At 39.0% G+C, this 24,259-nt stretch overlaps 1 pseudogene; it reads right to left on the bottom strand.

The window, feature by feature from the left end:
* Positions 1 to 8: 8 nt before the first annotated feature.
* LOC131492696 (small ribosomal subunit protein RACK1-like) lies at positions 9 to 634 on the bottom strand (annotated as a pseudogene).
* Positions 635 to 24,259: the final 23,625 nt, after the last annotated feature.

Below are 24,259 nucleotides of genomic sequence, written 5' to 3'. Positions count from 1 at the left end.
CCTTGCTTCTAAGAAGCACAGAGGGATCCATCTGGAGAGACAATCACAGTGTTCAGGTAGCCTGTGTGGCCAGTGTGATTGGTCTTCAGCTTGCGGTTTGCTTGGTTCCATACCTTGACCAGATTGTCCCAGCCACAGAAGACAATGATGGGATTGCTTCTATTGGATGTAAAGCAGACGCAAGACACCCACTCCAAATGGCTCTCATCCTGGACAGTGTATTTGCATACACCCAGAGTATTCCACTGCTTGATGGTTTTATCTCGGAAGCCAGAGAGTTCTGAGTTACCAGAAGAGAAGGCCCCACTCAGCACATCCTTGTGTGGCCTACAAATCTGTGTGTGGTGGTACACACTGTGAGGTCCCAAAGCCAAAGTGTTCTATCCCAGGAGCCTGAGAGGGCAAACTGCCCATATGAGGGTATGACCACATCACTAACAAAGTGGGTATGACCCTAAAGAACATGCTGTGGGATGCCCTAGTTAGTTTCATCCCTGGTCAGCTTCCACATGATAATGTTCTTATCTCAAGAGGCAGATAGTATCATGTCCGGAAACTGGGAAGTGGTGGCAATCTGGGTCATCCAGCCATTGTGGCCCTTGAGGATGCCACGAAATGTCATCTGCTCAGTCATGGAGGCAGCAAGTGTCTCCACAATGATGAAGATGAAGTGGGATGGCTCAGCATGGGGCCCTGCTGAGGAAGAGAGAACCGCATCTAATGTATTTCTGTTTTCCACACGTGAAATCCCAGTAACACAATTGTCTTTTTGCTTTTTTACTTATATTGAAAAATAAAAGTTTTTCTCCATATCTGATCTTCATAAATATAATTTAATAGATGTATATGTAATATAAGTATAAAAATATAATTTAATAATTCTATTCCTTCTAATAGATGTATAATTTACATGATATTCATAATTTATATTATCTAATTGTTAGGCATTTTAATTTTTTCCCAATGGAAAGTGGAATTATTGGGTCAAAAATCTATGAACAGCTCTTCCTTCATATTATGCAAAATCCATTCTCAAAAGTATTATTCCAAGTCACTCCACTGGCCAAGTGTGGATGTTTGGCCAAGTGTGGATGCGTATTGATGTTTCACGTATTATGCAAGATGTCCTGGCTTCAATATTATCTTCTTATTTTTTTTCTTCTTATATAACAGATATTACATGTTACCTTTTAGTAAAGATCATATAAATTAAAATCTGAATTTCAGAAAGAATAACTAAGTCTTAAGAGAGGAGACTAAAATGAAAGATTGCAAGTATGTAAGTTTCCTATTTCTAAATCTTTTTAAAGTTAGCATTATTAATGTATACTATTTATAATCCTTTCCCATCTTCTAGACACTGTAACTTACAGAGAAGAATGTAATCTTGCATGGGCATGCTATTACCAGTAAAGATTCTGGTTTCACGGAGCATTAAAACAAATATGCAAATCCATCATTTTGTACCCCACCAAAAAATGGATATACCCTGTAAAAGACAAAACTGTAAGGATAAAAGTCAGAGAAGGCAAAATATAGAGATTTCCTTTGAGAAGTTTTACACAGTCACAAAGAAGAGGAATTAAAATTTATGAACCAATATCTTTCAAAAATATCTCATGTTTTTCTGACATTTGATGTATCTTGCTTCCCTTTTCCAAGGTCTGAATCTTTCCTTAAGACAAGTATCCAAGCTGTAAATCTCCAGGGTGCTTTACTTAGGAAGCAGCAACAGGCTGAAGTGGACTATGTGGCCCTTGATGTGGACGCTGGAACCATCTTTAAGTCTGAAATTTAGCCAAGAATGAGGAGTAGCTCTGGGCTCAACTTGGGACAATGAAGACTGAAATGACAGACATTTAAACAGTTGTGGTCGGACTGCAAAGACCAGCAGTCCTAAAATAGATAGGATGCAAAGTTGACAGACTACAACTCTTTGCTTGTTTATCAGATGTATGTAGTCTTCATAAAAGCAATGGAATGGCACCACATATCTAGTTATATGATGATCATATTCCAAATGCCATACTCTAAGCTCTTGGATTTACAATTCACCCCTATGTTTTTGTTGTTAAGTACATATAACAGCAAAAAAGCAGGCTAAAAAAAAGCCCATTTCTAACCCAAGTTAATCTACAAGAATATTGAAAGGCAAATATATTGTTTAGTGCAAATATATTGAAGTGTTTAGTGCATTCAACCCTTCATTCATTCGAGTTTTTACTGAGTACCTATTAGGCTTTAGAAATTCAGTGATGATTGTTTAACATAGTGTTGGAAGTTCTAGCATCAGCAATCAGACAACAAAAGGAAATCAAAGGCATCAAAATTGGCAAAGATGAAGTTAAGCTTTCACTTTTTGCAGATGACATGATATTATACATGGAAAATCCGATAGACTCCACCAGAAGTCTGCTAGAACTGATGCATGAATATAGCAAAGTTGCAGGATACAAAATCAATGTACAGAAATCAGTTGCATTCTTATACACTAACAATGAAGCAACAGAAAGACGAATAAAGAAACTGATCCCATTCACAATTGCACCAAGAAGCATAAAATACCTAGGAATAAATCTAACCAAAGATGTAAAAGATCTGTATGCTGAAAACTATAGAAAGCTCATGAAGGAAATTGAAGAAGATATAGAGAAATGGAAAAACATTCCGTGCTCATGGATTGGAAGAATAAATATTGTCAAAATGTCAATACTACCCGAAGCTATCTACACATTCAATGCAATCCCAATCAAAATTGCACCAGCATTCTTCTCAAAACTAGAACAAGCAATCCTAAAATTCATATGGAACCACAAAAGGCCCCGAATAGCCAAAGTAATTTTGAAGAAGAAGACCAAAGCAGGAGGCATCACAATCCCAGACTTTAGCCTCTACTACAAAGCTGTCATCATCAAGACAGCATGGTATTGGCACAAAAACAGACACATAGACCAATGGAATAGAATAGAAACCCCAGAACTAGACCCACAAATGTATGGCCACCTAATCTTTGACAAAGCAGGAAAGAATATCCAATGGAAAAAAGACAGTCTCTTTAACAAATGGTGCTGGGAGAACTGGACAGCAACATGCAGAAGGTTGCAACTAGACCACTTTCTCACACCATTCACAAAAATAAACTCAAAATGGATAAAGGACCTGAATGTGAGACAGGAAACCATCAAAACCCTAGAGGAGAAAGCAGGAAAAGACCTCTCTGACCTCAGCCGTAGCAATTTCTTACTTGACACATCCCCAAAGGCAAGGGAATTAAAAGCAAAAATGAACTACTGGGACCTTATGAAGATAAAAAGCTTCTGCACAGCAAAGGAAACAACCAACAAAACTAAAAGGCAACCAACGGAACGGGAAAAGATATTTGCAAATGACATATCAGACAAAGGGCTAGTATCCAAAATCTATAAAGAGCTCACCAAACTCCACACCCAAAACACAAATAATCCAGTGAAGAAATGGGCAGAAAACATGAATAGACACTTCTGTAAAGAAGACATCCGGATAGCCAACAGGCACATGAAAAGATGCTCAACGTTGCTCCTCATCAGGAAAATACAAATCAAAACCACACTCAGATATCACCTCACGCCAGTCAGAGTGGCCAAAATGACCAAATCAGGAGGCTATAGATGCTGGAGAGGATGTGGAGAAACGGGAACCCTCTTGCACTGTTGGTGGGAATGCAAATTGGTGCAGCCGCTCTGGAAAGCAGTGTGGAGGTTCCTCAGAAAATTAAAAATAGACCTACCCTATGACCCAGCAATAGCACTGCTAGGAATTTACCCAAGGGATACAGGAGTACTGATGCATAGGGGCACTTGTACCCCAATGTTTATAGCAGCAGTCTCAACAATAGCCAAATTATGGAAAGAGCCTAAATGTCCATCAACTGATGAATGGATAAAGAAATGGTGGTTTATATACACAATGGAGTACTACGTGGCAATGAGACAGAATGAAATATGGCCCTTTGTAGCAACGTGGATGGAACTGGAGAGTGTGATGCTAAGTGAAATAAGCCATACAGAGAAAGACAGATACCATATGTTTTCACTCTTATGTGGATCCTGAGAAACTTAACAGAAACCCATGGGGGAGGGGAAGGAAAAAAAAAAAGAAGTTAGAGTGGAAGAGAGACAAAGCATAAGAGACTCTTAAAAACTGAGAACAAACTGAGGGTTGATGGGGGTGGGAGGGAGGGAAGGGTGGGTGATGGGTATTGAGGAGGGCACCTTTTGGGATGAGCACTGGGTGTTGTATGGAAACCAATTTGACAATAAACTTCATATATTGAAATAAATAAATAAATAAATAAATAAATAAATAGATAAATAAATAAATAAATAAATAAATAAATAAAGACTGCTTTCCAAGTTAAAAAAAAAAAAAGAAATTCAGTGATGAATAAAGGTCTTTGCCCTCTGGAAACATACACTTTCAGAGGTGGAACAAAAGGGAGAAGACAAATATAATGATTATAATTAACTAAACTAATAAGTATAATTTATGTAACAGAAGATTGTGTGAAGTTCCTGAAGATCACATAAGGAACTGAAATGAAGGGTGATGAAGTTGAGGAGGTGAGAAGATCTTAAACAAGATGGCTCTTTGCACTTTACAGCTAGCACCTATCATTTCAAAGACTTATGCCTGTCCTCCCTTCTTCCTCTGGTCTCTATCAGCCTCCAGCTGCTGCAAAGTCCCCACTCCATATGCACGTACAGTACAGTCACACATATGCACTCCCCTTTTCTGATGACCTCAAGACATGGCTCAGTATTATGAGATTAGAAAATCCTACTTTAAAAAAATTTTTTAATGTTTATTTATTTTTGAGACAGAGACAGAGTGTGAGGGGGGGAAGGGCAGAGAGAGAGAGAGAGAGAGAGAGGGAGACACAGAACCTAAAACAGGCTCCAGGCTCTGAGCTGTCAGCACAGAGCCCTATGCGGGGCTCAAACTCACAAACCACAAGATCATGACCTGAGCTGAAGTTGGACACTTAACCAACTGAGCCACCCAGCTGCCCCAGAAAATCCTACTTTAAAGACATTGCAAGGATGCCTGCTGGGTGGCTCACTCAGTTGGGCAACCGACCCTTGACTTCGGCTCAGGTCACAATCTCACAGACTGTGAGTTCGAGCCCCATGTTGGGCTCTGTGCTGACTGACAGTGCAGAGCCTGTTTGAGATTCTCTTTCTCTGTGCCCCTCCCCTTCTCATGCCCCCTCTGTCTCTCTCAAAATAAATAAATAAACTTAAAAAAAAAGAGAAAGAAACTGCAGGCTATAGGTACTCCTAGTGGCCCCAAATGATACTTGATTATTGGAACTTCAGCTTGACAGGTTTTTTTTTTCCAATCACCATTATAATCTCTCATAGCACATTCACCAAAAACCATGGGACAAAGAACATTTGAGAGAAAGAGTAGCTGGCTTTTAAAACAAAGAGAGAAAAACTTGTGGATAGGAAAGGAGCCTCAGCACTCACAAAGCCCTTGTCTACAGCACCACCATTTATACTCACTGTCTTCCATTGAAAGTCCCTATCAGTTCACTACCAACCTGGACAGTGTGGAATTTGACTCTCCTGAGGTTAAAAGTAGCTTAAGTCTACTGCAAGTCTCTGGGAGAAGGTTCAGGAAGCCCAGCAATGGGGGTCACACCAACTAAATATATCTCACCTGGGATAGAAGAGTGAGGAGGAGTGGCAAGTTCCAGGCTTTGACTCCCACACACTCCCACCTGTGTGCTTGATTAATGAGTGAAGGCAGGCATACATTAATGACCAGCATGGCCTTCTTGTCTTAAATGAAAACCAAGAGTCATGGTGTAGTTCTGTAACTCTGCCCCAAGGTACAGGTCTTAGTATTTTTTACTTTTGGCAAAACTTCAGATAAAATGAAGTCATAGAAAAGAGCTCAAAGATGCCATAGAATCTTGCTGAATCTGGCCACAGCTTAAAGAGATACACATGAGGTCTCCTTAATTGGACTCACTCGGTATAATTTAATCTTAGGGAGGAAGCAAATGAATAACAGGTTCAGTTTTTTTAAATACTATGCAGTCACCAAGAAAGAACTGCAGTTGAATGTAATCCCATTAATTACCTGGAGGGCTTGTTAAAAGTAAGATTTATCCAGAATCCTTGGATTCTTATATGGTCTGGTAAATCCACCGATATACAGGCACAAAAACCATGTCTTCACTCAAAGAAATAAATGCCAAAGTGTGATATTTGGGGCTTTAGCATTTAGTTGGAGAGGTCCTAATGACAGCCTCTGACCTCACATCTAGACAGGTTTTTTTATTAAATCTATGTAAGGTTAGCACTGCTGGTTGAGAGGTTTCATTATGCAGCTGCCGCTGATATCAACATTTATTGGTCATTTGTAGGCTATGTATAGATTCTGAGTTGGTTTATAAACCACTAAAAGACCAAACACTAATTTAGAGCAGCGGGATAAAAATGTAATTAAGAAGATTTTTTAAAATGCGTCATTCCCAAGCAAAGCAGCCACCCCAGTGGTGCCTGGCTTACAGTTGCCAGAGGATCTGCTGCTGTGTCTTGGGCCATGTGGGTTCGTGTTAAAGAGCCCATATGGTATGATGCTCATTTTCAGCATTCTAGGCAAACAGCAGGTGGGCTGCTTTCTGACTGTCTTAACAGGCAAAACCACAACAAACTCCAAGTTTTGGCAGGTCATGTAAATCCAGGAGAAGAATGGAAGGGCACTGAAGGCAAAATAAGCACTTCCTATATGATGATGATGTGATGGTGAGAATATTCTAGTGGTGCGGTATTTCAGATTATTAAATAAATGTATTTGTATTCACAGTTAGCTCTAGTTCCTAACAGACTTGTAACTGTCATATCAAGAGCCATGTAGTGTCTTTATCACGTAGAGACTTTACCTCTCTGTCATTCAAGTTGAGAAATGAGGTTTAGTGGCATAAACATAGTCCCTATAGACAAGAAGATGAAGGAGAAAGCCTGTCTTGATCAGTACCTGGAAATCATGGGTAAGAGTGGTGGCAGGGAGAAGTAAGCTGTTTGACATGAATTGACTGGCCTGGGGGCAGGGGTTATTACATAAGTTTGAATAAAAAGCCAAAATCAAAGGAGTTTTTGACCTACTCCCATATGGAATCTTGGAATGAGACCTCCATGCAAAGGACTCTGGCAACCTCTGACTAGGGGTAGGGTGGATGGGTTGAACAAAAGTATAAGAAATGACAGTGCTCTTTGCTCCCTATGGTCTGTGCATGGTGTGCAAAGAATCCAAAAAGGTCCTATGTGCCCTGGTGAGAGTCTGGGGAGAGGCTGGGAAGACCACTGGACTTACAGAGACCTGGAGTGGGTAAAGGAGGCCTGCAAGTTCAAGACTTTCAATGACTGGAGGCAATGTCAAGTCACCAACAGACAGCAGCACCAACAGACCACTGTTCACTAAAAGATCAAATGGAACTAATTTTCCTGTAATGGATGCCAGCGCAGACTAAACCATCCTTCCCATAGCAAGTCTAGTGAAGATAACATGAAAATTTCCTCTGTCACCAGGAAACCTCATAAGCTTTCTCCCTACACAGAGAAACCATCTGTGAGATAGTAGAAAATATATATATTGGTGTCTGTCCTCAGCTCCTGGAACAGAGCTCCTAAAACACTTGTGATTTCCTAAGTGATAAGAGCACTGAGAGTATCTTTTGTTCTAATATTTGGTCTTTCACCTCATACTCATAAATCCCTTGGGATTTTCTGGGTGATAGCAATATCTTTTATTCTAATGAGGTGACTCTCGATGGGCTCTTGAATGGGTAGCTGGTCATCAGCAAGACCAAATCATGATTACAGGCTTGGAATTTCCAGTCCCACACCTCCCATTCTCCAGAGAGGAAAGAGGGGGCTGAAAACGGAGTTAATAATCCATCATGCCTACCTGAGGAAGCCTCCATAAAAATCCCACAAGTATGGGGTTTGGAGGGCTTCCAAGGTGATAAGCACATGGAGGTGCTGGGGGAGCGGCTTGCCAGAGAGAGCACAGAAGCTCCATGCTCCTTCCCACATACCTTTCCCTACACAGGCATCTCCTCCATTTGGATGTCCACCTGAATCCTTTATATATCCTTTCACAATAAGCTGCTAAACAATAAGTAAACTGCTTTCCTGACTTCTGTGAGCCACGCTAGCAAATTAATTGATGCCAAGGAGGGTGTCATAAGAACTTCTCATTTATAGTCAATGGGTCAGCAGTACAGGTGACAACCTGAGCTCTCAACTGATGTGTGAAGCAGGGTAGGGACAGTTATGGGGTTGAACCCTTAACCTATAAGAGCTGATGCTATCTCTAGGTGGAGTGTCAGACTCTAGTTAAATTGTAGGACATCCAGGTGGTGTTGCAGGGGATTGCTTGGTGGGGGAGAACTCCCACACAGCTGTGTCAGAAGTGTTGTTAGTGTGGGAGCAGTGTGAGAGGAAAAGAGATGCACAGAAGGAAGATACGTTTTCTTTATACTATTTTTGGGGAAAAGAGGTTAAGGGAAGGGGGCAATAGCTCCATTATGAAGATGGATGTTTGGCCAAATACTTCTTTGGGAGTCTTTTAAAACCAGAAGAAAGTAATATGGTTTCTTTCACCCCCAAAAGCAGCCCTTTGCTGTCTAGCAGTGGGTTATGAGAAAGATCTCTTTTAGGAAGTGACTACATTTTCTTTGCACATCGAGGTAGAATGTATAAATCTGCTACCCTGGCATCATAACTAACATTTATTTCGTGTTTGCTATATGCCAGGTACTTACTGTGCAAAGCGTTCTATAAACATTATTTAATCTTCACTGTATAATAACCACTATTATTACCCTCTTTTTACAGTTGAAGAAATTGAGGCACAGAAAGATTAAGTAACTTTCTCAAAGTCAGTGATGAGGTGAGGATATGAACTCAAGAACTCAAGATGTCGAACCCATACTCTTTTTTAATTTTTTTTTAATGTTTAGCTTTTTTGTGAGAGAGAGAAAGGGAGAGAGTGAGTGGTGAAGGGGCCAAGAGAGAGGGAGACACAGAATCTGAAGCAGGCTCCAGGCTCTGAGCTATCAGCACAGAACCCAATGTGGGGCTCGAACCCATGAACCATGAGATCATGACCTGAGTGGAAGTCAGACGCTTAACCTACTGAGCCACCCAAGCACCCCTAGAACCCATACTCTTTTTTTTTTTTTAACTTACATCCAATTTAGTTAGCACATAGTGCAACAATGATTTCAGGAGTAGATTCCAGGGATTCATCCCCTATGTATAACATCCAGTGCTCATCCCAACAAGTGTCTTCCTTAATGCCCTTATCCATTTAGCCCACCCCGCTCCATAACCCCTCCAGCAACCCTCTGTTTGTTCTCTGTATTTGAGAGTCTCTTATGTTTTGTCCCCCTCCCTATTTTTATATTATTTTTGCTTCCCTTATGTTCATCTGTTTTGTGTCTTAAATTCCTCATATGAAGGAAGTCATATATTTGTCTTTCTTTGACTAATTTTGCTTACCATAATACCCTCTAGTTCCATCCATGTAGTTGCAAATGGTGCAAATGGCAAGATTTCATTCGACTGCTGAGTAATACTCCATTGTGTGTGTGTGTGTGTGTGTGTGTGTGTGTGTGTGTGTGTACCACATCTTCTTTATTCATTCATCCATCGATGGACATTTGGACTCTTTCCATACTTTGGTTATTAGTGCTATCAGCACTGCTATAAACATTGGGGTGCATGTGCCCCTTTGAAACAGCACACCTGTATCCCTTGGATAAATACCTAGTAGTGCAATTACTGGGTCATAGGGCAGTAGAACCCATAGTCTTAATCCCTATACTGTGTGTTCTCAAAAAAACTTCCTGTTGTATACATTTCAAAGAGCTTCCTACATAGGTCTCTATTACTTGACCAAGAACAATTTTGAAATTATATTGTTTCATGAAAAAAAAACTTATTTGTATAAACATGTGTGTATATTTTTTTTTAATTTTTTTTTAATGTTTTTTATTTATTTTTGGGACAGAGAGAGACAGAGCATGAACGGGGGAGGGGCAGAGAGAGAGGGAGACACAGAATCGGAAACAGGCTCCAGGCTCCGAGCCATCAGCCCAGAGCCTGACGCGGGGCTCGAACTCACGGACCGCAAGATCGTGACCTAGCTGAAGTCGGACGCTTAACCGACTGCGCCACCCAGGCGCCCCAATGTGTGTATATTCTTATACATGGAGAATTATCTGGCATGATATTCACCAGAAGATTGAGAATTATTGACTCTGGGTAGTAGAAGTTGGAATGACCTTTATTTTTTTAAGTTTATTTTTATTTATTTTGAGAGAGAGAGAGAGAGAGAGAGAGAGAGAGAGAGAGAGAGAGAAAGTCAGGGAGGGGCAGAGAGAGAGGGAGACAGAATCCCAAGCAGGATCTGTGCTGTTAACACAGAGCCCATTGTGGGACTCAAACTCACAAACTATGAGATCATGACCTGAGCTGAAATCAAGAGTCCAACATTTAACCATCTGAGCCACCCAGATACCCTGGGAATGATTTTTAAATGTTTCTTTATTCTTTCCTGTTTAATTAAAAGTTTTATAAGACTATGGCTTTGCTTTACAAGTAGAAAAATACAGTGAAGCTTGTATTAATCAGGAGAGAAATGGTTCACTACAATAATAAATCTCAAAATCTCAGTGGCTTAACATATGCAATTTTCTTTTCCATTGCAGATCTGGTGGCTCTACAGGGCAGCTTCCTTTTGAATGTAACTCAGCAGTCGAGTCTACTTCTATCTTATAGTTCCACCATTTCTACACTTGGTTTCTAGGGTCATAGTGATAAGGGTTAAAAGAGAATGAAGGATTTACACCTGCTTAAATGCCTCCATTGGCCCAGAACCAGTTACTGACATTACTAAAACTGTAAGGGATGCACGTGCCCCAGAAGGAAAGAACTGGATGTAAGGCAAACACAAGTAATCACTATCATATCATAATGTGATTTCCATTTGAAGAACTTAATAAAAGAGCATGGCCTCCAGAGTCAGTCTGCCTGGATTCATATCCCAACCCAGGAGCTTATTAACTATGTGACTTTGAACAAGTTATTCAACCTCATTGTGCCTATTTCCTCATCTATCCAATGAGGAATACAATATGTGCAGGTTAGATGAGGTTGTCTGTTGATAAGTACCGTAGATTGTTCACAGAGATGACTAATATAACTCCTCCTATCCTTGTATGCCTGCCCATTTGCAGTGTGATTTTTCCTTCCCCTCCATAAAAAGGCCCAATTTGTCACCCTACTTTGGGTCTGGATTGTACTTGTAATTTGCTTTGATCAATAGAATGTCATGGAAGTGATATGTGGGATTTCTAAGCCTAGAATTCAATGAGTCTTGCAGCTTCTGCTCTTACCTCTTGGAATTCTGCCCTGAAACCACCATGTGAAAAATCCTGGCCTGGCCTACTGCAGGGTAATAGGTCAGTGAAGGAGAGACAAACTGTCCTAAGGGAGGCCCCTTACACCCAACAACTAGCAGCTATTGGCAATCGCCAGACATAAGAGAGGGGACAAGTTAGGGTGTCAGATCTGTCAGATAATTTGCAGCCACACGCATAACCACAGGCAAGAAAAGCAGAAAAACCATTGAGTTGAGTCCAGTCCAAATTACTGACTCACAGAATCGTGAGTAAATATAATGGTTGTTATTTTAAGCCACGAAGTTTAGCACAGTATCTGTCTTAGCTTCATCACACTGCTTAACACAGTCCTGGAACATACTAAGTACTTAATAAATGTCAAGTGGTGTTATCCCTATCTTCATCTAATTTAAAGCTCAAAATATTTATAGAGGCACACGGAGCAGGGATTTCTAATCTCATTTCATAGGTGAGAAAATGAAGGTTCAGAGATGGTAAATAGTTTGTCTGATATCACAGACTCCTTAAGGAGTCAACTGAGCATGTAAGATTTGACCTTGTAAATCCTTCTCCAGTGAAGGCCTATTCTCCACAACCAAATCCTTTCATGAATAGGGATAGGAACCACAGTGGAATATCTGGTTCTACAGTTTTTAAATTATTAATTTCCCATCGAAGTGCATAATCAGGCTTCCAGTGCCCAAGTATTTCTTGTTAGTGACCTTTAGTACCTGCAGCATCAGGTTGAACTTTAGAGAAAAGTAAGTATTTTTTCTTAATGGCATAGAAACTCATTTCTTTGGAGAAGACTGAAAAAGATGATCTCTTTGAAATCAGAAATGAGATTTGTGGCATATCCATCATCAGTGATCAAAATTCCCTGAGAATGAATTCCACCACTTTAGTGATAGACCCCACTGACCTGTCAATCACAAGTATTTACAAGTTCCAAAAGCCACTAGTTCCCCAACAATTCCTGCAAGCCTATTTTTGGTCAGGTATGTGTTTCCATGATTTTTAAAGGTTCTTATCTCTTCCAGGAGAAGTATGAGTTTTATTCCATTAAGCCAGCAGAGATCTATTTCTTCTGCATGTAAACATTTCTAATCCTTCTGCCTCCACCAAAGTGGACCTGCAAACATAGCTCATTCATCTCTTCCCTTCATTCCCTCATAAATAACTCATCAGGAAATCCTGTTGGACTTTGCCTGCAAACTCTACTTCAAGTACAACCACTCCTCACTATCTCTACTGTCACATCCCCTAGTCTAAGATATCAAAGACTTTAACTTGAACTAACTGTAGCCTTCCAACTGGTCTCTCTGCTTCCCCTCTCTCTAGAATAACACTGTTTGACAGAACTTTTTGCAATGATGGAAATATTCTATATCTGCACTGTCCAATATGGCTGCCACTAACCACATATTTGAAATGTGTCTGGTATAACTCAGGAACTAAATTTTAGTTAATTTTAATTGATTTAAATTTGAATAGCCACATGAGGCTAGTGGCTACCATATTGAACAGCACAGATAAAGGACATGAGTCTAATCATGTGATTTCCCTGTTTAAAATCCTCCACTGCAATTCAAATCAAATACAAAGTTCCTGACTGGTTCACAAGATGCCTCATGGTCTGGCTCCTAACTACTTTCTTCCCCTAGCTCAGTATACTCCCACCACAAGGACCTTCTTCATGGCTCTTAAACACATCGAGTTCACTCTCTCTGATATTTGGTCTTTCTTCCTCAGTGGATGATCTACTCCTTCTCATTCAGGTCTCTGTTCAAAAGTTACTTTCTCAGAGAAGCTTCTATAGCCATATTTCTAGAGTCTGCCCTAAACCCTATTCTATTCAACACATTATAAATCACACAGCACTTATCATAAACTGAAACTATCTCACATATCTATTTATTTCTACATATTTGTTTCTAGGTTTGATTGTGCCCTCCATCAGAAAAAAAGGCCACTAAATGCAGGGGCTTGGTTTATTTATCATCATCCTAGTGACTTGATGTACCAGGGACTCTGGGCTCTCGAGTTGAAATCCCAGTGACCATAGCAGTGGCACAGCATTCTTTGAATAGGAGGGTATTATATGTTGTTTTTCCCATGACTTAGCACTCACTGAGGGCAGGCAACATGTCCTAAAATAGAATGAACCAGGCCCTGGTAGATGGACTTAGATTTACTCCAGGAAGGTGTGAGAGCTGCAGAAATCATTTAGCCTTTCTTTCTCTTTCTCCGTACAATTCTACTTCTTCTTACTAGTGGCCAGAGATATAACCTCTGGTGAGAATGAAATCATGAAGAGTCTCTGACAAGGGTGACTGGTGGCTCAATTAGCTAAGCGTCCAACTCTAGGTTTTGGCTTGGGTCATGATCTTGCAATTCATGAGTTTGAGTCCAGCGTTGGGCTCTGTGCTGACAGCAGCACAGAGCCTGCTTGGGATACATACATAACGAAGACAAGTGGCATAAGAGGAGAGTGGATTTCATGTTAGAGACAAGGCTAGAAAAATTGGCAGATCCTGGAGGGATGTAAAGAGCCTGGATTTGATCTTGTATGTTTTGAGGATCCATTAAAGACTTGATTTCTAGGGGCGCCTGGGTGGCTCAGTCGGTTGGGCGGCCGACTTCGGCTTAGGTCACGATCTCACGGTCCGTGAGTTCGAGCCCTGCGTTGGGCTCTGTGCTGACTGCTCAGAGCCTGGAGCCTGTTTCGGATTCTGTATCTTTCTCTCTCTCTCTGACCCTCCCCCAATCATGCTCTGTCTCTCTCTGTCTCAAAAATAAATAAACGTTAAAAAAAAATTAAAAAAAAAATTGATTTCTAGAACAATCATTCTGATGATATTATGGAGACTGGATTGGAAGGGATCCAATCTAGAACTAGGAATACCAACCAGGTTTAGATAATTGCAATAATCTAGGCACTAGAGGATGAGGACTTGCCCTAAGATAACAGCAATTAGGACTGAGAGGAAGGACCAGTTACATGATTATGATGGAAAGAGAAATGGGGTACTGACTCAATGAGAAACATAAAGGAGAGAGGTAAATGTCAAGGCTTGGATGACTGAAATGGACATTACCAGGTTAGAAACTATAGAAGGATGACGTGATTTGTAAGGAACAATTAAGAGTTCAGTTTTTGACACAATAAACTTGAGGAAATCTGAATGGAGATATCTACTAAATACTTAGCTCACAACTGCAATTAAATGTTTATTCATATAATGTTTTCTTTAGTATCTGTTTTTCCCTGCTTAATTTTAAGCAGAGACTATTTTTGTCTTATTGACTATTAAATACCAGCACCTGACAGCATGTCTAGAACACAGTCAACTTTCAATGAGTGTTGAATTAATGCACAAATGAAATTATGTCTAGTGGGGGACTCTACCACAGTGCTTCTCAACTTTAGGCAAATATAGGAATGATCTACATAGTTTTCAAAGCCGCTGATGCCTGGGTACCCTGGGCTTCCCCCAGAGATTCTGATTAAATTGGTCTCGGCTACAGCCTTGGTATTATGACTTTTAAGAACCCCCAGTTGATTTTGATGAAGAGTAAATATTGGATGTGTAGATCTGGCATGATCTGCATATAAAAGCTATGACCTTAAAGCTGTTCCTGTCCCAACAAAAAGCTAGTGTGGACTATAAAACTCTTCCCTACATAAAATTACTTCTCTCAGGTTCTCTCAAGTTCTGTCCACAAAACAGAGCAGAGGAGTAAAAAGAGGGGCCCTTACCAAGGGTACAGGACACAGCAGTAGGCATGTTGCCAATAAAGGAACTTAAACCTCCTTAAGTTTTACAGGTATACGAAATTATTCAGTAGATAATCAAAGACATCATTTGCCAGACTCAAATAATACCATCAAGAAAGTGACTTTGGACTTCAAACAATACCATCAAGAAAGTGAAAGAGAACCAACAGCCTGGAAGAAAATATTTGCAAAAGTATCTGATAAGGAACTTCTATCCAAAATATATATTAAAAAATCTTACAACTCACTATTAAGAAGACAAATACCCTGGGGGTGCCTGGCTGGCTCAGTTGGTGGTGCATGGGACTCTTGATCTCAAGGTCCTGGGTTTGAGCCCCACATTGGGTGTAGAGATTGCTTAAAAATAAAATTAAAAAAAAAAAGGAAGACAAATAACCTAATTTTAAGATAGGCAAACAGCTTTAACTATTATGTATACGGTGATAACTCCTTCATCTGTATCTCCAGCCCAGATCTTTCTTTTGAGTTCTTGCCTCATGCATCCAACTTTGCAGGGCATCTACAATAGGATGGCCTGTGGAACAACAAACCCCAAAGATCCAAAACTGAACGCGTTATGGGCCCCCACCAAATTGTCGAACTCATAACTTGAGAATTATCTTCTGTGCCATCTCTTCTTTCATATTCTATACCTAATCAATGACTGAACCCTACTCAATTACTCTTAAAATGGTCCAGTTTTATCCAACATCACTGCCTCTATCTGACTTCACGCAAAAGTTCACCTTTTGTTCCCCCTTTTCACCTGGTAAACTTCTACTGGTTGATATTTAAGGTTCAGCTCAGTCACCATGTCTTCATGAAAGCCTTCCTTGATGCTCCCACTCCTACCCCATGAGGCTGAGGAGGTATCCCTTCTCTGTGTTTCTAGATACTCTATATTATCTTTTATGGCACTCTTCATACCCTTAAAATTGTTTTTTTATCAGTCTCCCCTGCTATATTAAAAATTCCCTTGTTTTGTTCATTGTGGGCCTCCACTACACATAGCACCACAGGCCTGGTACAGAGTCATTGTTGAACTCAACTTCAAGGAAGCCTGGAAATAAAGCCCACATTAGTACATATGAGAGTTCATGTATAAAAGCTTACTCAGGGGTGCCTGGTGGCTCATTCAGTTAAGCATCTGACTTCAGCTCAGATCATGATCTCACAGTGTGTGAGTTCAAGCCCCACATCAGGCCTGTGCTGACAGCTCAGAGCCTGAAGCCTGCTTCGGATTCTGTGTCTCCCTCTCTGTCTGTTCCTGCCCCACTTTTGCTCTGCCTCTGTCTCTCAAAAATAAATAAACATTAAAAATTTTTTTAAAAAAAAGTTTACTCCAAGTGTGTTCCATGAAACACTATTTACTTGGAGATAGGAGGAAATTAGGTTCAAATAAATATGAGGTAAAAAACATATCTTCCTCTTAAAGATTATTGAAGGTTCACAATGTTTTCTAACTTATGAAATACTATGAAAAGTCTTGAAATACAGAAAAGTCTTTTCAAATTTTGCTATTTGGTTTCCCAAGAAGATTGACCATGTGATCATTAACTAATATCCTATGGAATGAATGGTCTACAGATGTCTTGCAAGGTGCAAACAAGTTCATCTCATCCTTTTTCTTTTTTTTTTTTTTTTTTTTTTTTGAGACACTGTTTCCCCCACCCTAGATTGGGATCAGCACACCCTAGATTGGGATCAGTAATGGGCCAGGTAATAAATATAATTCTCTGGCCACATGCATCCCTGTTACATATTCTTCTTTGCTAATTTTTCCTGCCCAGCTCTTTAAAGGTGCAAAAACCATTCTCTGCTCAGCAAGTGCACACACAAAAAAGGTCAGGTGCCGGAAGGCCATAGTTGCTGACATCTGTCTGGATCTACATGATTATCATGTGGGTTATCACCCTCTTGGCCACAGCTGTTTCACCTAGGGGTGGCTAAATAACCCAAGCTGGGACAATTAGAATCTCTTCCCTAAAAAAATTAGAATATGACTAAGAGATATCTGATTGATTTTTTAAAATGAAGAGGGGGTGGGGTGACCGCCTGGCTCAGTCGGTTAAGCATCTGACTTCAGCTCATGTCTTGATCTCTTGATCTTGCAGCCCATGGGTTTGAGTGCCTCATCTGGCTCTGTGCTGACAGCTCAGAGCCTGGAGCCTGCTTCAGATTCTGTGTCTCCCTCTCTCTCTGTCCCTGCCCCACTTGTGCTCTGTCTCCCTCTCTTAAAAATAAATAAGCATAAAAAAAATTACAAAACAATTACACCATCTCTTAAAAAAGTAAAAATAAACAAAAGAAAAGAAAAGAAAAGAAAATGAAGAGAGAGGAACCTAAGAATAATTAGCAATAACTGTGTCCTGCCATGTGGCCTGAGAATGAAAAGATAGATTCCGTGAGAGATGACAATGAAGCAACTGAGGAGAGAGAAACAATGAGTAGAGAATTGCTGGGGTGTCTACACACCAGGGTTTATGTCCAGTCTTCCCTGTGTTTCATTATATTGCTGCCCTTGCATACCATGAATATCTCTCCCAACACTATCCTCAAAATAAATTTGATTCTTTCGCCTAAGATAGGTAGAGGTGGTTTCTGCCACACACAACCAAATGAGATCAAATAAATACACTTTGAGAAATTAAAAAAAGAAAATAGGCAACAGATTTCAGTAGATGTTTCTCTAAAGAAGCCATGCAAATAGTTAATAATCTCAAAAAATGGGAGTGCCTGGGTGGCTCAAACTCCTGATTTTGGCTCAGGCTGTGATCCCAAGGTTGTGGGATCCAGCCCCACATGAGACTCTGCACTGAGTGTGGAGCCTGCTTAAGATCCTCTCTTCTCCCTGCCCGTCTTCCCCACTTACACACACACACTCTCTCTCTCAAATTAAAAACAAAAAAGAGTTTTTAAAAAAAGATGCTCAACATCATTAGTCATTAAGAAAATGCAAATCAAAACCACAATGAGATAATACTTCACAAACACTAAGATAACTATAATTTGGAAAAAAAAACTCAGAAAATAAGTGTGGGCAAAAACGTTGAAAAACTGGAACCCTCATATATTGATTGGTACCCTAATATATATGGTAAAAAAAATGGTATAAGTCACTTTTGAAAAGAGTTTTTCAAAATGTTAAACACAGAGTTTCCATGCAACTCAGTAATTCCATTCCTAGGAATCAACACAAGAGAAATGAATGTCTGTGCTGAGACTTGTACTTAAATTTGTTCCTAACAGCATTATTCATAATAGCCAAAAAGTGGAAACAACCCAAATGTCCATCAACTAGTGAATAAACAAAATGTGGTATATCTATACAGTGTAATAACATTCAGCAGTAAGAAAAAAAGTAGATTTTTAGGTCAATGAAAACACTCTGATGGTATTATAATGATGGATATATGTCATTATACATTTATACAAACCCATAGAATGTACCACATCAAAAGTGAGCTCCAAGGTAAACTATGGACTTTGGGTGATTAGCTGTCAGTGTAGGTTCATCCTTGATTGGTAACGAACCACTCTGGGGAGAAATGTTGACAATGAGGAAGTTATGCATGTGCCGGGGCAGGAGATATATGGGAAATCTCTGTCTTCCTCTCAATTATGTTGTGAAACTGCTCTTAAAAAATTACACTTTTAAAAATACATATTGTTGAAGCACCTGGGTGTCTCAGTCGGTTGAGCAGCTAGCTTTGGCTCAGGTCATGATCTCACGGTTCACAAGTTCGAGCCCTGCATTGGGCTCTATGCTGACAGTTCAGAGTCTGGAGCCTGCTTCAGATTCTGTGTCTCCCTCTCTCTCTGCCCCTCTCCCACTCATGCTCTGTCTCTCTCTCTCAAAAATAAATAAATAAATAAATAAATAAATAAACATTGAAAAAAATTAAAAATATATATTGTTAAGAGGAGATACAGAATAATGCATTCTACATGATTCCATTTTTACTATGTTCAAAAACTGGCTAAACTAAACGATGGTATTACCAAAGATATTGGTTTCTTATAAGGAAAAGACAAAGTTGGGAATGGGACATGAAGAGGTGCTGTGGTCCCAGCAATGTTCTATTTCTTGATGTGTCTGGTGGTGGTTTCATGGAAGTGTTTACTGTAAAAATTCTATTGTGTTAAAATATGTGCACTTTTTGGGGCATCTGGGTAGCTCAGTTGGTTAAGTGTCCGACTTGGCTCAGGTCATGATCTCATGGTTCATGGGTTCAAGCCCCGCATCAGGCTCTATGCTGACAGTTCAGAGCCTAGAGCCTGCTTCAGATTCTGTGTGTGTCTCTCTCTCTGTCCCTCCCCTGCTCACAGTCTGTCTCTCTCTGTCTCTCAAAAATAAATAAAATGTTAAAAACTTTTTTCCAAGTATGTACACTTTTTCTATATGTAGGTTGTACTTTTCAATAAAAATTTATTTTAAAAATAAAACAAAAAAGAAACAAAGCACTGACACATGCCACAATACACATGAACTTAAAATATTAAGTTGTAGGGTTGCCGGGTGGCTCAGTCAATTAAGTGTCTGACTCTTCATTTCGGCCCAGGTCATGATCTCACAGTTTGTGAGATGAGCTCCAGGTCTGCGCTGACAGCATGGAGCCTGCTTGGGATTCTCTCTCTCACCTCTCTCTGCCCCTCCCCCATGTGCATGTGTACTCTTTTTCACTCTCAAAAAATAAACACTGAAAAATTAAGTTTTATAAAAACATGTACTAACTGAAAGAAGCAAGACATAAAACACCACATATTATAAGGTTCCATTTATATGAAATGTCTTGAAAAGTTAAATCTATGGAGACAGAAAGCAAATTAGTGATTGCCTAGCCCTGGGGATGGGAATGGGAATGACTGCGAATGGGCATGAAGTTTCTGTTTGGAGGATGGAAATATTCTAAAATTAGGTTGTGGTGATAGTTGCACAACTTTGAGAATATACTAAAAAAAATTGAATTTTACATTTCAAATGGCAGGGTTTAATGGCATGTTAATTACATTTCAATAAAGCTGTGAAAAATGTAGTTGGAATGGACAAATGCTTTGAAAAACACAACTTACGAAAACCAATAAGGAAAAAATAAAAATCTGAATGAAATTAAGTATCAATGAAATTGCATCTTTAATTAAAACTGTTTCGGGGGTGCCTGGGTGGCTCAGTTGGTTAAGCGTCCAACTTCAGCTCAGGTCATGATCTCACAGTCTGTGAGTTCGAGCCCCATGTTGGGCTCTGTGCTGACAGCTCAGAGCCTGGAGCCTGCTTCCGATTCTGTGTCTCCCTCTCTCTCTGCCCCTCCCCTGCTCATGCTCTGTCTCTGTCTGTCTCAAAAATAAATAAAAACATTAAAAAAAATTTAAAAAACAAAAACAAAAACTGTTCACAAAGAAAAGTTTAAGTCAAAATAGCTTCAGTGGTGAATTCTTCTGAATATTTAAGGGAAAAAAAATACCAATATTACAAAAACAAACAAACAAAACCTCTCCCACAGAGTAGAAAAGAGGAGAGAATAGATTCAATTCATTGCATAACCTCGGAGTTTCCTTTTACTCCTAAATTACTAAGAGTTCATGAAGAATTGTTAAATTTTATCAACTTTGTTCCCTGTATCTATTGAAATAATTATATGGGTTTTCTCCTTCATATAAAAAAGATAATATTTTATGATCAAGGGTAATTTATGCCAGGAATGTAATCTTGGAATAGGCATAAAAGCATATATTATAAAAGATTGTTAAATTAGACTTCACTGAAATTAAATATTTCTAAATTTAAAAGACAAGAAATAACAAGGGATGGTGAAAATTCAGAGAAAAGGGAATTCTTGTGCACTGTTGGTGGCAATACAGCCACTATGGAAAACAGTGTGAAGCTTCCTCAAAATATAAAAAATTGGCCTACCATGTGATTCAGCAATGCGACTTCTGGGGATTTATCTGAAAAAAACAAAAACATTAACTCAAAAAGATATTGCAACTGCAGGTTAACTGCAGCATTATTTACAATAGCCAAGATATGGCAACAACCTAAGTGTCCATAAGTAGATGAATGGATAAAGAAATTGTGATTGTAGAGGCACCTGGGTGGCTCAGTCTGTTGAGTGTCCGACTCTTGGTTTCAACTGGGGTCATGATCTCACAGTTCATGGGTTTGAGCCCTGTGTCGGGCTCTGCACTGATAGCCTGGAGCCTGCTTGATATTCTCTCCCTCTCTTTCTGCCCCTCCCCTGCTTGTGCACACCTGTTCTCTTGCTCTCTCACTCTCTCTCTCAAAAAGATAAATAAATAAACTCAGAAAACAAGAAATTATGATTACATATTCAGCTGAATATTATTTAGCCATAAAAAAGAATGGCATCTTGCCATCTGTGACAGCATGGATGGATCTTGAGGTCATCGTGCTAAGTGAAGTAGAGACAGAGAAAGACAAATACCATATGATCTCACTAAATGTGGAATCTATATTAAAAAAATAAATTTTAAAAAAAGCTCATGGATTCAGAGAATAGACTGAAGGTTGCTGGAGGGCAGTGTTGGAGGAGGATGAAATGGGTGAAGAGGTCAAAAGGTACAAACTTCCAATTATAAAATAAATAACTCATGGGGCTGTCATGCACAGTATGGTGACTCTACCTAATCATCTATATTGCATAAAGTTACTAATAGAGTAAAACTTCTCATCTCAAGAAAAAAATATATAACTATTTATAGTGGTGGATGTTAACTAGAATTTTTGTAGTGGTCATTTCACAATATATACAAATAGTAAATCATTATGTTGTACATCTGAAATTAATATGTTATATGCCAATTATGCCTCAAGTTTTAAACAAACTTTAAAAAAAGAAAAGGAAGAAAATATATACAAGGGGGGGGGAAACAACTCTAATGACAACCAGTGTACCTTCATTAATAGCAAACATATATATTTAAAATTTTTAAAGATTGCCAGAAATAGTTACTGTGTAATAACAAAAGTTTCAATTAATTGGGAAGGTCATAATCTCAATACCAAATGCATCTAACATGACAGATCCAAAATATATGAAGCAAGAACTGACTGTACTACAAAAGAATAAACACACCATTATGTTGAGCAATTTTAACCTGGCAAATGCTACCTTGCCCTGTGATCAAGGTTAACCTCACCAGTGGTAAGTTATGTTGATCTAATGTGCTCCTAGTAGCTAGATGAGAAAGGCACTTTACCTTTGTGGGTTTCCCATTAAACCTGTAACTCCCATCTAACCATGACCAAAACATCAGACAATCTCAAATTGAGGGACATTCTATGAAATATCAGAATAGTACTCCTCAAAACTGTCAAAAGTCATCCCAACATGGAGAGACTAAGAAAATGTCACGGAATAGGGAATACTAGAAGACAAGATAATTAAATGCAGTGTGGTATCCCAAATCAAATTCTGAAACCAAAACACATCATTAGTGCTATGTGTTATATATTAATTACATATGAGAAAAATGAGTGAAATTCAGAGAAAATCTGGAGTTTACTTCATTGTAGTGTGTTAATGTAGGTTTACTAGTTGTGATAAATGTGCAATGGTAATATAAGATATTAACCTTAGAGGAAACTGGGTGATAGATAGACAGTAACTCCCTGTATCATCTCTGCAACTTTTTAGTAAATCTAAAGCTATTCTAAAATCCAAGTTTATTTTTAAAAAAAGAAAGATCTCTGTTTGTCAAAAGATATCCCTAAGAGAAGGGAAAGACAAACCACTGACCAGGAGAAAGTATTTGTAATAAATATATTGATAAAGAACTCAATTCTTTAAAAAAAAAAAAAAGTGCACACACACATACATATATACAAGTAAAAACATTGGATTACAAGTAACTTGTTCTGCGAGTGTTCCTCAAGACAAGCAAACGTTTCTAATAAATTTTAATTTGATAAACGAGAGATGTCTTACAATACAAGTAGTGGCATGAAACATAACATGATCACAACTGAGCCAATGGTTCTTGAAATTTGCTTTGATATACAAGTGCTTTGGATTACAAGCAAGTTTCCAGAATGAATTATGCTTGCAAACCAAGGTTTTACTCTAGATACATATGAAACATCCAGTGGTGTACCAAGGGCAGGGCAGTAGGAAAGTATACCCTGGGAGCAGACAATAAAACATTGTATTATCTGTGAAGAATGTGCAAGCAATAATATAACTAAAAGTCAGTATGTACCATAGTAACATGGCCTGGAAATTATAAACAATGTCATAATAAAATACTTAAGTAGGAAAAGCATCATTTATTGGTGTAAGTTCTAAACTTGAAGTGTGATATATAGACATAAAGTAACCTGAGATCCTTTCAGACAGTCCATGGAGTAAAAATATTTTCGTAATATTATAAATCATTATTTGCCTTCTCATTATGTTGACTATGTGTACTGATGGTCCAGAAACAATGATGAGTAAAATTGCTTGCTCCTCAGCAAGGCAAGTGCACAAATCACACTAGTACACATTGTATTCTTCACCACTAGACACTCACAGTTAAATAACCTAGTTTTACTTAAGAATATCCCTAATGAAACAGTAAACAATGTATTAAATGTCAACCATTGAGCACCCATATTTTTTGTTGTTGTTTATATTTTTTCTTTTTTTAATATGAAATTAATTGTCAAATTGGTTTCCATACAACACTCAGTGCTCATCCCAAAAGGTGCCCTCCTCAATACCCATCACCCACTCCCCCCTCCCTCCTACCCCCCCCATCAACCCTCAGCTTGTTCTTAGTTGAGCACCCATATTTTTTGAGTAATGAAATGAAACATAAAGCACTCTGCTGTCCCAAGGAAGAGTACTTCTGTGATTATTTCAATTGTGAGCTAATCTAACCACTTCTATGGAACACCATTTTGAGTTAAAAAGTATCTGATAGACTGTAGTTATTCAAGCCTGGTTATTCAATAGGCATTATCTGAAAAATGAACAAAGTAAGGCTAGCATTACCAAAGAAAACAATGTAAACATTCATTACCT

The sequence above is a fragment of the Neofelis nebulosa genome, chromosome 13, assembly GCF_028018385.1.
Source record: "Neofelis nebulosa isolate mNeoNeb1 chromosome 13, mNeoNeb1.pri, whole genome shotgun sequence".
In the NCBI taxonomy this organism is placed as follows: Eukaryota; Metazoa; Chordata; class Mammalia; order Carnivora; family Felidae; genus Neofelis; species Neofelis nebulosa.
The sequence above is the reverse complement of the archived record's forward strand: the minus strand, read 5'-3'. Positions and strand labels throughout refer to the sequence as shown.